The 13,096-nt window shown below is 45.6% G+C and overlaps 1 protein-coding gene across 5 annotated transcripts in view; it reads left to right on the forward strand.

Annotated features, from left to right (window-relative positions):
• The window catches only part of SYNDIG1 (synapse differentiation inducing 1), a 317,760-nt gene that overhangs the window by 284,592 nt on the left and 20,072 nt on the right, over window positions 1-13,096 (forward strand). The window lies entirely within an intron of this gene.

A 13,096-nucleotide genomic window follows, 5' to 3' on the forward strand; every position in this document is an offset into this window, starting at 1 on the left:
AAAGTCCAATTTTGTGTTCAGTACACAGCTTTTTTTTTTTAGCTGCAGCACTATTGTCTACTGCTGGTGTTTTACAAGAATATATATTTTTAATGGTACTGTAGCACATTTTTCTGCCCTCATAAGTGCATACCCCATACGTACATCTAAGTAGTGTAATATTTTGTACCTGTTAATCTGTCAAGGGCCCACATACTGTGAAAGTCCTGGCAAAAGTACTCACTGGCTGGTGTTCTACTCAGATACTTTTAAAAGTGTACTGTAGAGCATTTTTCTGCCCTCATTAGTGCATACCACATACCTACATCTAAGTAGTGTACTATTTTGTACCTGTTAATCTGTCAAGGGCCTAGATACTGTGAAAGGCCATCCAAAAGTGCACACCTGCTGCTGTTCTAGACAAATACTATTTTTAACGTAGTGAAGCATATTGTACTCCCCTCATATGCGCACTAAGTATGTCAGGCAAAAAAGTGCCAGGACGTGCACAGAAGAGTGGCAAAGGCCTAAATCCTTCAGGCAGAGGTCGCAACAGACTAGGGACAAGTGGCAGCAGGAGTTGCAGCGAGAGGCCTGAGCTCCCGTTTTCAGCTAGTGGTCATGTCTCGACTAGCATCCCATCTGCTGTTGTTGATTGGTTAACACGGTCATCCACTTCATCAAAAGTGACATCTGACCCCCCCTAGTCAACAGTCAGTGGGTTCCTCAGACACAACCCTCAGTTGGCATGGCCCAAGAGCAGTCTCTGTCCTCCCATTGCCTCTGTCCTATGCTGTTCCCTCTCCTAAAGAAGTATCTTATGCTGTGGGTTCAGCTCCACTATTCACTGAGGACGATCTATTAGAGGACAGTCAGCAGCTACTGCCCAGCCAAGAAGTGGAGGAGACATCTGCTGCTTCCCCCGCTAGGCGGGCAAGTAGTGATAAGGAGAGTGACGTGGGAGCCGGATTTGCAAGCGTTCAGGGTCCTGAAGCAGACACTGTTGAGGAACCTGAGGAGGACATCAGTGATGTGGGAGCCGGGTGCAGAAGAGGCTTCATCATCATCAGGAGAAGAGAGTTGCAAATTGCCCATGAGGCAGCAGCTGAGCCAAGTGGTAGCATGGTTGGCAGTCAGCATGGTGGCAGAAGTGGAAATTCTGGAGCCATACATGCCCAGGGGAGACCACCTGCTTTGCAGCAGCCTACCTTCCCGGGAGTTAGTGGAATAGGGGTCCCTGGAGATGGCAGCAGTAACAGTCAATTAGTGCAGACCTTTGGTGGGAAAATCAGCTACTCAGCAGTGTGGCAGTTTTTCATCAAGCATCTGAAGGAGGTTTACATAGCCACATGCAAGATATGTCAGCAGATGGTGAAGCGTGGCCAGGGTCCCAATGTTGGCACCGCGGCCCTGTGTCAACATATGCTTCGCCACCATAAAGCGACCTGGGAGATTCGTGGCTCTGATGTAGATGTCAGCCTGCTGCATCACCCAGTGGCACGCCGCTCCCTTTTTCAGCCAGCCAAGGCTCCACCACCTCAGTCATACCCTCCTTCTGTCGCTCCAGATGCTCCTGCTCCTCCTACTTTTAGTCAGCCATTCTGCCAACAATCCATCGGCGAAGCCATGTCCGAGAGACAACAGTATGCGCCCACTCATCCAACGGCACAGAAGCATGAATGTGCTCCTGTGTAAGTTGCTGGTGCTGCAGTCTCTCCCTTTTCAAGGGGTGGACTCTGCACCTTTCAATGAACTGATGGATTGTGCTGAGCCGAGGTGGAGAGTGCCAAAACGTAATTTCTTTTCGAAGAACGCAGTATCAACCTTGCACAATTTTGTGGAAGAGAAGGTGGTCCAGTCCTTGAGCCTTTCTGTGTGTACCAAAGTGCACCGCAGCCCCGTTGTCTGGAGCTGTAACTACGGTCAGGGACAATACATGTCCTTTACAGCTCACTGGATGAATGTGGTTCCTGCACACCCACAACACCAACTTGGACAAGTCATGCAGCTTCCTCCTCCACGCTCTCAGGCTGTTGGTCCTGTGACAGTGTGTGACTCCGCCTCCTCATCTTCCACCTTGTCCTCAGCCTCCACTGCCCAGACAAGTCTCGGTGGCCCTTCAGCATACCATGTGTGCAGGGCACAGCGGTGTCTCGCTGTTCTTCACATGGTTTGCCTTGGTAAAAAGTAATTCGTAAAGAAATCGGAGCATGGCTTGCTCTATGAAAACTGGAAATGGGAACCATGGTGACTGACAACGGGAACAACATCTAGCATGTGCTGCGACTGGGAAGGCTGAGCCATGCGTCCTGCATGGCACACGTGTTCAATCAGGTTGTGAAGCAGTTCCTGAAGTGTTCCCCTCATTTGCAAGAAATCCTAACAATGGGAAGGAAACTTTGCATGCACTTCAGCCACTCGTACACCACAAAGCACACCCTTCTTGAGCTGCAGCGTCAGAACGGTATCCCCCAACACAGTCTGATTTGTGACGTTGCCCCACGTTGGAATTCCACCCTCCATATTTTGGACCGACTGTACAAACAGAGAAAAGCCATCATCGATTTCTTGATGATCCTACCAGATAGGGGTATTCCCCTGTGTAACTTCAATGTGAACCAGTGGCAACTCATACGTGACACCAGCCGTTTGCTGAGGCCCTTTGAGGAAGCCACATGATTAGTAAGTTGCCAGGATTACGGGATGAACTGGAGACATGGCGCCTACATCTCACGGCCACATGAACCTTGTGGGGGCTGAATTGGAGGAGGAGGAGGAGGGGGAAGGGCACAGTGGAGCACAGTTTAGGTTTCGCCAAATGGACGGTTTTTCTAGTAATCTGACAGGAGAGGAGGAGGAGGAGCAGGAGCAGCCAGAGGAGCTAGAGGGTTATGAGGAAGGTGAGACAGAGGACCAGGACACATCGTGGCAGTATGCAGTGGAGATGGAGGCAGGGAGTCCCTCCGAGTCACTTTCACAAATGGCACGATGCATGCTCACTTGCTTGCATAGTGACAGCCGAATGGTCACCATTCAGCAATGGGATGACTTCTGGGTCTCCACCTTATTGGACCCTCGCTACCGCCACAAAATAGGGGCCTTTTTTACACCCACTGAGAGGGAGGACAAACTGACCTACTACAGAGGCATCCTATGTAGTCAGTTGGCCGATGCCTATCGGCACCATGGTCCATCCTATCGCAGGTCTGAATCAGGGTACCCCCTGTGCTCACCTTCCCCTGCCATGGCTGCTGGGGAGGGGTGGATTGGCAGGAGCAGTCATGGAAGAAAGGGTTCCAGCTCCCGAAAAAATTGTAAATTCTAAAAGTCCAAAATGTATTCAGTCCATATTATAAACAAAAATAAAAAAACACCCTGTGTGGTTAAAAAACCCCACGCCGACGCGTTTCAGACTGTCTAGTCCTTAGTCATGGCACAGAAAAGGAATAAAACTGACCTTATATATCCTTTGTGAGTAACTGATATATTCAGTAACCACCTGGTTCACTCCCGGGATCTGGCATCTGCCGTCACTTCCTGGGTGTAACCTCGGATCTTTCCCAACAAATTAACCCTTTACTATATAGATGAAAGAAAAGCCATATTCATTTTAGACTACAATTCAGACCACAAGAAAAGAAAAGAAAAATATTGTTTCAAAATTCTCCCGAAAATACAGAGAAAAATCATTAATAAAAATATGAAAGATCATTACGGGAATTTAAACCCTGTGGCTGACGTGAGTCAAGCCTTAGTATCCAAAAAGCTTCCCTTTTGAAAACCGCATGTGACCAATCACCCCCTCTTGGGGGGTGGGGTACCCGTTCTATCCCCGTTACTTGTATGGTCTGTGGGTCACCTACATGCATCTCCACTATATGTCTGCTAAGACCAGACAAAGTACGGCTACCTGCCCATTGTTTAACATAGAAATGCTCGTAGATACGTTTTTTTAGTTTTCTAGAGGTGCAGCCTATATACTGCAAATTACACTGAGTACAGATTGCTGAGTAGACTACATGAGTAGTATCACAGTTAATAAAAGAATTAATATCAAATAATTTACCATTTGCTGGTGAATAAAACTGCTTACTGTGTACCATATGTTTACAAAGGCTGCACCTCGCATGTGAGCATCTATAATGCCTTTAGTGCTCAACCAACTGTCTTTCTTGGGCATTCTGTAATCAATATTTGACAGTCTCCCTTGCAATGATTTGCCTTTTTTCGCAACAATTCTTACTCCATTATTTAAGATCTTACAGTTTTCCTCATTATCAAAAAGAACAGGGAGATGTTTGTTTATGATATTCTTAATTTGGTTAAACTGAACACTATAAGGTGTAGAGAAAGTTACAGGATGGTTAGTTTTTCCCTGTTTATGGCTTTTCAGTACAGTCGACTCAGTTTCAAGGTACTCATTCCGACTTTTACTATCCACTATACCCTTGGCTCTACAAAAAGTGTTGTTATGATAACCCCTTTTATGTAGTCTCATTGTGATATCTCTGCAGGACCAGCTCCATCAGCAGCAGCCTGAGTCTACAGTGGCTGATGAGTAGCTTTATTCACCTGCATAGTGAAGCAACTCATCAGCAGCAACTACACCTGGAGCAGGACCTGAACCAGCAGTTGGTGGCATACCTTGACATGCCCATACCAACACACCTTGAAGATCAGCTGGACTTCTGGACACCCAAACTTGATTTGTTGCAGCAACTAGCAGTGTTTGCCCTGGAAAAGCTGTCCTGCCCGGCCAGTAGTGTGCCATCAGAGCGGGTGTTCAGTGTGGCAGGGGCTATAGTCACCCCAAGGAGAACTCGTCTGTCAATGAAAAATATGGATAGACTGACCTTTGTGAAGATGAATCAGGCATGGATCAGCCAGGATTTCCACCCACCAATGCCTGATGCATGAGACTAGATTGACCATGGTGCCACACAAACACTTCACAAATATGGATAGTGCCAAACAGATTTAAGGTGCTGCTCCCCAGTTACAAACATTCCTCCGCATCAAACCTTTTTTCACCCAGGACTCCTGATGCTGCTGCCACCTCCAGGCTGTCTCATTCAGCACTATATGGTCTCCTTGTGCTTCAGCCACCTCCAAGCTGTGCCATTCATCCAATATATGGTTTACTGATGCTTCAGCCAGCTCCAGTCTGTGTCATTCAGCAACTGCATGGTTTTGTGATGCTGCTGGGCCTAGGACATTACCTATATATGTTTATGGTAGCACTAGGTACCATACATCTTCAATGGAACTTTCAAAATTCATCTTTTACTCAAAATTCATCATTTATTCTTAGAGATTCTTAGAGATTATTCTTAGAGCCACCTCCAGGCTCTGTCATTGTGCTGCCATGTGACATGTGAATTCTTGTTAGATTTGGTCCTTTGTACCCACACGCTGGGGCCCGGGACACTAAAACTTGGGAATAAAAAATTCAATATCAAATTCCATATTTTCAATTTCAAAATCTTAACCCCTTAAGGACCCAGCCCATTTTCACCTTAAGGACCCGGCCATTTTTGGCACATCTGACCACTTTCACTTTAAGTATTAATAACTCTGGGGTGCTTTTACTTTTCATTCTGATTCCGAGAAGGTTTTTTTTGTGACATATTCTACTTCATGTTAGTGGTGACAATTTGTCAATACATGCATCATTTCTTGGTGAAAAATAAAAAAATGTGATGAAAAAGTTGAAAATGTTGCATTTTTCTAACTTTGAAGTTCTCTGCTTGTAAGGATAACAGACATTCCAAATAATTTATATATTGATTCACATATACAATATGTCTACTTTATGATTGCATCATAAAGTTGACATGTTTTTACTTTTGAATACATTAGAGGGCTTCAAAATTCAGCAGCAATTTTCAAATTTTTCTAAAAATTTTCAAAATCGGACTTTTTCAGGGACCAGTTCAGTTTGAAGTGGATTTGAAGGGCCTTCATATTAGAAATTCCCCACAAATTACCCCATTCTAAAATCTGCACCCCTCAAAGTATCCAAAATGACATTCAGTAGGTGTATTAACCCTTTACGTGTTTCACAGGAATAGCAGCAAAGTGAAGGAGTAAATTCTAAATCTAAATTTTTTACACTTGCATGTTCTTGCAGACCGAGGTTTTGAATATTTTCAAGGGGTAATAGGAGAAAAAGCCCCCCAAAATTTGTAACCCAGTTTCTCTCGAGTAAGGAAATACCTCATATGTGTATGTCAAGTGTTCGGCGGGCGCAGTAGAGGGCTCAGAAGTGAAGGAGCAACAATGGGATTTTGGAGAGTGAATTTTGCTGAAATGGTTTTTGGGGGGCATGTTGCATTTAGGAAGCCCCCTCATGGTATACCATTTTGGAAACTTCACCCCTCAAGGCATGTAACAAGGGGTCCAGTGAGCCTTAACACCACACAGGTGTTTGATGACTTTTTGGTACATTTGGATATGTAAATGACAAAAAAAGTAAAATTTTTCACCAATTTTTTCCCAAATTTACCATATTTACAAAGGGTAATTGGAGAAAATGCACCCCAAATTTTGTAACCCCTTCTCTTCCGAGTAAGGAAATACCCCATGTTAGGACGTAAAATGCTCTGCGGGCGAACTACAATGTTCAGAAGAGAAGGAGTCACATTTGGCTTTTGGAAAGCAAATTTTGCTGAAATGTTTTTTTGGGGGCATGTCGCATTTAGGAAGCCCCTATGGTGCCAGAACAGCTAAAAAAAAAAAAAAGCCACTACGTACTGCGTACTATATTGGAAACTACACCCCTTAAGGAACGTAATAAGGTGTACAGTGAGCCTTAACACATTACAGGTGTTTGACAACTTTTTGTTAAAGTCTGATGTTTAAATGAAAAAAAAAACAAAATTCACAAAAATTCTGTTTTTTCCCCAAATTTAACATTTTTACAAGGGGTAATAGGAAAAAAGACCCCAAAAATTTGTAACCCCATTTCTTCTGAGTATGGATATACCCCATGTGTGGACATCAAATGCTCTGCTGGCGAACTACAATGCTCAGAAGAGAAGGAGCTTGAGCATTAAGCTTAGGGAGAGAGAATTTGTTTGGAATGGAAGTCAGGGGCCAAGTGTGTTTACAAAGCCCCCCCGTGATGCCAAAAAAGTGGACCCCCCACACGTGACCCCATTTTGGAAACTACACCCCTCACAGAATTTAATAAGGGGTGCAGTGAGTATTTACACCCCACTGGCGTTTGACAGATCTTTGGAACAGTGGTCTGTGCAAATGAAAAATTACATTTTTCATTTTCAAGGACCACTGTTCCAAAAATCTGTCAGACACCTGTGGGGCATAAATGCTCACAGCACCCCTTAAAACATTACATGAGGAGTGTAGTTTCCAAAATGGGGTCACATGTGGGGGGGGGTCCATTGTTCTGGCACTATGGGGACTTTGTAAACACACGTGGCCTTCAACTCCGGAAAAGTTTTCTGTGCAAAAGCCCAATGGCACTCTTTCTCTTTTGAGCATTGTAGTGCACCCCCATAGCACTTTACATCCACATATGCTGTATGTTCTTACTCAGAAGAAATGGGATTACACATTTTGGGGGTCTTTTTTCCTATTTTCCATTGTGAAAATGAAAAATCTAGGGTAACACCAGCATTTTAGTGAAAATTTTATTTTTTTTCATCTTCCCATCCAACTTTAATGAAAATTCTTTAAACACCTGTAGGGTGTTAAGGCTTACTATACCCCTTGTTACGTTCCGTGAGGGGTGTCGTTTCTAAAATGTGGTCACATGTGGGTATTTATTTTTTGCGTTTGTCAGAACCGCTGTAAAACCAGCCACCCCTGTGCAAATCACCAATTTAGGCCTCAAATGTACACAGTGTGCTCTCACTCCTGAGCCTTGTTGTGCGTCCGCAGAGTATTTTACGTCCACATATGGGGTATTTCCGTACTCAGGAGAAATAGCTTTACAAATCTTGGGGGCTTTTTTTCCTTTTATCGCTTGTGAAAATAAAAAGTATGGGGCAACACCAGCATGTTAGTGTAAAAATTGTAATTTTTTTACACTAACAGGCTGGTGTAGCCCCCAACTTTTCCTTTTCATAAGGGGTAAAAGGAGAAAAAGCCCCCCAAAATTTGTATTGCAATTTCTCCCGAGTTGCCCTAAACTGTTTCTTTGAAATACCACAGGGCTCCGAAGTGAGAGAGCGCCATGCACATTTGAGCACTACATTAGGGATTGCATAGTCGTGGACATGGGGGTATTCTACGCCAATGATTCCCAAACAGGGTGCCTCCAGCTGTTGCTAAACTCCCAGCACGCCTGGACAGTCAGTGGCTGTCCGGAAATGCTGGGACTTGTTGTTTTGCAACAGCTGGAGGCTCAGTTTTGGAAACACTGCCGTACGATACGTTTTTAATTTTGATTGGGGGCAGTGTAAGGGGGTGTATATGTAGTGTTTTACCCTTTATTATGTGTTATTGTAGTGTAGTGTAGTGTTTTTAGGGTATATTCGCGCTGGCGGGCGTTTTCGGTGAGTTTCCCGCTAGGAGTTTGCACTGCGGCGAAAAATTTGCCGCAGCTCAAACTTGAAGCAGAAAACTCACTGTAATCTCGCCCCTGTGAATGTACCCTGTACAAACCTCCAGCTGTTTCAAAACTACAACTCCCAGCATGCACTGACAGACCGTGCATGCTGAGAGTTGTACTTTTACAACAGCTGGAGGCACATTAGTTAGAAAACCTTCAGTTAGCTTCTGTTACCTAACTCAGTATTTTCCAACCAGTGTGCCTCCAGCTGTTTCAAAACAAACCTCCAGCTGTTTCAAAACTACAACTCCCAGCATGCACTGACAGACCGTGCATGCTGAGAGTTGTACTTTTACAACAGCTGGAGGCACATTAGTTGGAAAACCTTCAGTTAGCTTCTGTTACCTAGCTCAGTATTTTCCAACCAGTGTGCCTCCAGCTGTTGCAAAACTACAACTTCCAGCATGTACTGATTGCCAAAGGGCATGCTGGGAGATGTAGTTATGCAACAGCTGGAGGTACGCAACTACAACTCCCAGAAAGCTGAGACAGCTGTTTGCTTTTTGGGCATGCTGGGATTTGCAGTTTTTCAACATCTGGAGGGCTACAGTTTAGAGACCACTGCACAGTGATCTCCAAACTGTAGCCCTCCAGCTGTTGCAAAACTGCAAATCCCAGCATGCCCAAACTGCAAACAGCTGTCTGGGTATGCTGGGAGTTGTAGTTTTGCAACCTCTGGAGTGCTACAGTTTAGAAACCACTGTATAGCAACTCACCAGCTTCCGTAGGATCCAGGGAGCTGCATTGCCATCCTCTTCTGCCACCAATCGTTGCCCGCTGCCGCGGGACTTTGGTGCCGGTCCCTGTCGGTTTTCCCATTCTGCCCCTTCTATTGTGGGTGGGCAGAACGGGGAAACCGAAAGTTAACCCTCCCCACCCATGATCAGGTATTGGTCGTCGCGACGAACAATAGCAGGGATAGGAGGGGTGGCACCCAGGGGGATTGTGGGTGTCTTGGACAACTGTGATCCTCCTTATATTCTGGGTCACGGGGTCACCATAGACCCGTATGACCCGGAATCGGCCCAAAGATTTGCAGCGATCGCCGACGTGGGGGGGGGGGTCTCAGGACATGGGGGGGGGGAGGTCTTCAGCAGGCATCCTGGTCCGGTCCCTGCCCGGTGCGCAGCAGGGACCGGAATTCCCACGGGCATATGGATACGCCCTGGGTCCTCAACGATCAAAAACCCAGGGCGTATCCATACGCTCTGGGTCCTTAAGGGTTTCAATTTAAATTTTAAAATCATAAATTTCAATTGTCTCCTCATGCTTCTGACAACTCCAGGATGTGCCATTCAGACACTATATGGTCGCTTCATGCTTCAAGCTGTGTCATTCAGCCAATATATGGTTTACTGATGCTGCTTGGCCTGGATCTGGGAATAAAACTTTTATTATGGTAGCACTAGCTATCCAAAATCTTTAATTTAAATTTTAGAATTCATCTTTTAATCTTAGGGATTGTGAAGCCCTAGTGTCTACTCATGCTGCTGCCAGCTCCACGCTGTGTCATTCAGCAACTATATGGTGTCCTCATGCTGCGAACACCTCCACGCTGTGTCAGTCAGCCACTACATGGTGTCCTCATGCTGCCAACACCTCCATGCTGTGTCATTCAGCCACTATATGGTCTCCTCATGCTGCCAACACCTCCACGATGTGTCATTCAGCCACTATATGGTGTCCTCATGCTGCCAACACCTCCATGCTGGATCATTCAGCCACTACATGGTGTCCTCATGCTGCCAACACCTCCACGCAGTGTCATTCAGCCACTATATGGTGTCCTCATGCTGCCAACACCTACACACAGTGTCATTCAGCCACTATATGGTCTCCTCATGCTGCCAACACCTCCACGCTGTGTCATTCAGCAACTATATGGTCTCCTCATGCTGCCAACACCTCCACGCTGTGTCATTCAGCCACTATATGGTTTCCTCATGCTGCCAACACCTCCACGCTGTGTCATTCAGCCACTATATGGTCTCCTCATGCTGCCAACACCTCCACACTGTGTCATTCAGCCACTATATGGTCTCCTCATGCTGCCAACACCTCCAAGCTGTCATTCAGCCACTTTATGGTGTCCTCATGCTGCCAACACCTCCACGCTGTGTCATTCAGCCACTCTATGGTGTCCTCATGCTGCCAACACCTCCACGCTGTGTCATTCAGCCACTATATGGTCTCCTCATGCTGCCAACACCTCCACGATGTGTCATTCAGCCACTATATGGTGTCCTCATGCTGCCAACACCTCCATGCTGGATCATTCAGCCACTACATGGTGTCCTCATGCTGCCAACACCTCCACGCAGTGTCATTCAGCCACTATATGGTGTCCTCATGCTGCCAACACCTACACACAGTGTCATTCAGCCACTATATGGTCTCCTCATGCTGCCAACACCTCCACGCTGTGTCATTCAGCCACTATATGGTTTCCTCATGCTGCCAACACCTCCACGCTGTGTCATTCAGCCACTATATGGTCTCCTCATGCTGCTAACACCTCCACACTGTGTCATTCAGCCACTATATGGTCTCCTCATGCTGCCAACACCTCCAAGCTGTCATTCAGCCACTTTATGGTGTCCTCATGCCGCCAACACCTCCACGCTGTGTCATTCAGCCACTCTATGGTGTCCTCATGCTGCCAACACCTCCACGCTGTGTCATTCAGCCACTATATGGTCTCCTCATGCTGCCAACACCTCCACACTGTGTCATTCAGCCACTATATGGTCTCCTCATGCTGCCAACACCTCCACGCTGTTTCATTCAGCCACTATATGGTCTCCTCATCCTGCCAACACCTCCAAGCTGTGTCATTCAGCCACTATATGGTGTCCTCATGCTGCTAACACCTCCACACTCTAACCACAGATCCTCTTTACTCTGTTCTCTGTCAGCGCCTCCCTGTTAAATATACATAATATATAAATAATATATACATTATTATTTTACAGCGCACAAGATCCTCTTGATTACGTTCTCTAACAGCCCACCGCTCTAGCACACACAATATATACACTCATTTTCCAGCGCACAGCATATCTCAAGGCACGGGACACACCTCCCTCTCACAGCTGACAGCTTCTTCATTACAGCTGACAGCTCCTACTATACCTGCAGTGCTCACCACCCCTCTCCTCCTGATTCCGCCCTCTGTCAGAGGCGCGCCTCTTCACACAGGACGCGTGTCCCTTGCAACGCGCCTCCAATACGTGACACAACGCGCTAATGCCCTAGCGACGCATCCGTGGTTACCCTCACTTCTGCTCCCCGCTCTGGATGCACTGATCTGTCTCCGGAGCACGGAGCAAACCCTACAATGCGGCGCAGACATGAATTACTGCTCCAGAAACACACAACACCCCACCAATGCAACCATCCTAACATATTTACCTGTTTCTGTTTATTTTGATCATTTACCATTTACTCCTCATACCATGGTACACCTCTGTGGCTGATCCCCCTTATGTTTGGCACCTTTTTCAAATGTATTTATTTTCAAACTCTGTATGTGGCACCATGTATTAGCACTGATCTGAAGAAGAGGGCGCTGTCCCCCGAAACGTGTTGTCCTGCTTTTATCCTGCCTGTAACTTTCATCTTGCTAAATAAATTGATCCAGCTTGGTTTATCTCTGCATCATCTTGCTTACTACTCCAAAATCGGACGTCTTTTTCACTGGACCACAGCAGTGCCTTCTCCAAAGGGTATTTTCTGCTTCCTCCTTCCATGCTCATAGTGACAGATTTCGGCAGCAGGAAATCCACCACTATGATCGGACACACAGAACTACCCGACCACAGCCAGGAAATCGCTCTGCAGTCCCTCTGTGACTGCCATCAGTGCATCTGCAGTGTCAAGCATGCTGCAGATGCACCAAGTGTGACCCTGCCCTAATAGGGTAATTCAATTTATTTATTTATTTATTTAACCAAAGAACCTCTTTGGGATTATCTTGCTTCAGAAACCCATTTTGAAACCCTTTCAAAATAAATGTTATACAGGAGAGTTCATCCTTCAGGATCCTCATCTACATGCCACAGTAGAAAGTAGCTGCAAAGAGTTTTTCTCTTCTTTGAGGTCTCGGAATGTCCATGGATTCCATTGATTTGAATGGGCATCATGTACTGTAATTCTTCATATTTACTGTGGTGGCACAAAATTCTACAGTACAGTAAGATTCTCTTAGAGACTACAGCTGATGTCTGGTGGTCTCTTCAATTAGACAACCTATGAACTAATGTAAACAGATTATAAAAAGCCAACAGCCACTTTAAGGGATAGAAGGAATCTCCATAAAGATATGAAGGTCTTTCAGTAGTGTTCTAAAAGGGTTTTGTCAGTGTAACTGGTGGGATAACTAGAGTTTTTCCTTTAAGTAAACTATGATGTAAAGTCAAGCTAACAATAGATACTGTATTGTACTCTGTTAATCATAGTGGAATGTGAATGTAACAATTGCTATGTGATTGTTCTATTATTAATATGTAACTCCCACATGCATTTTCTTTTTCTTTTCTGTCT

The sequence above is a fragment of the Hyla sarda genome, chromosome 3, assembly GCF_029499605.1.
Source record: "Hyla sarda isolate aHylSar1 chromosome 3, aHylSar1.hap1, whole genome shotgun sequence".
NCBI lineage: Eukaryota > Metazoa > Chordata > Amphibia > Anura > Hylidae > Hyla > Hyla sarda.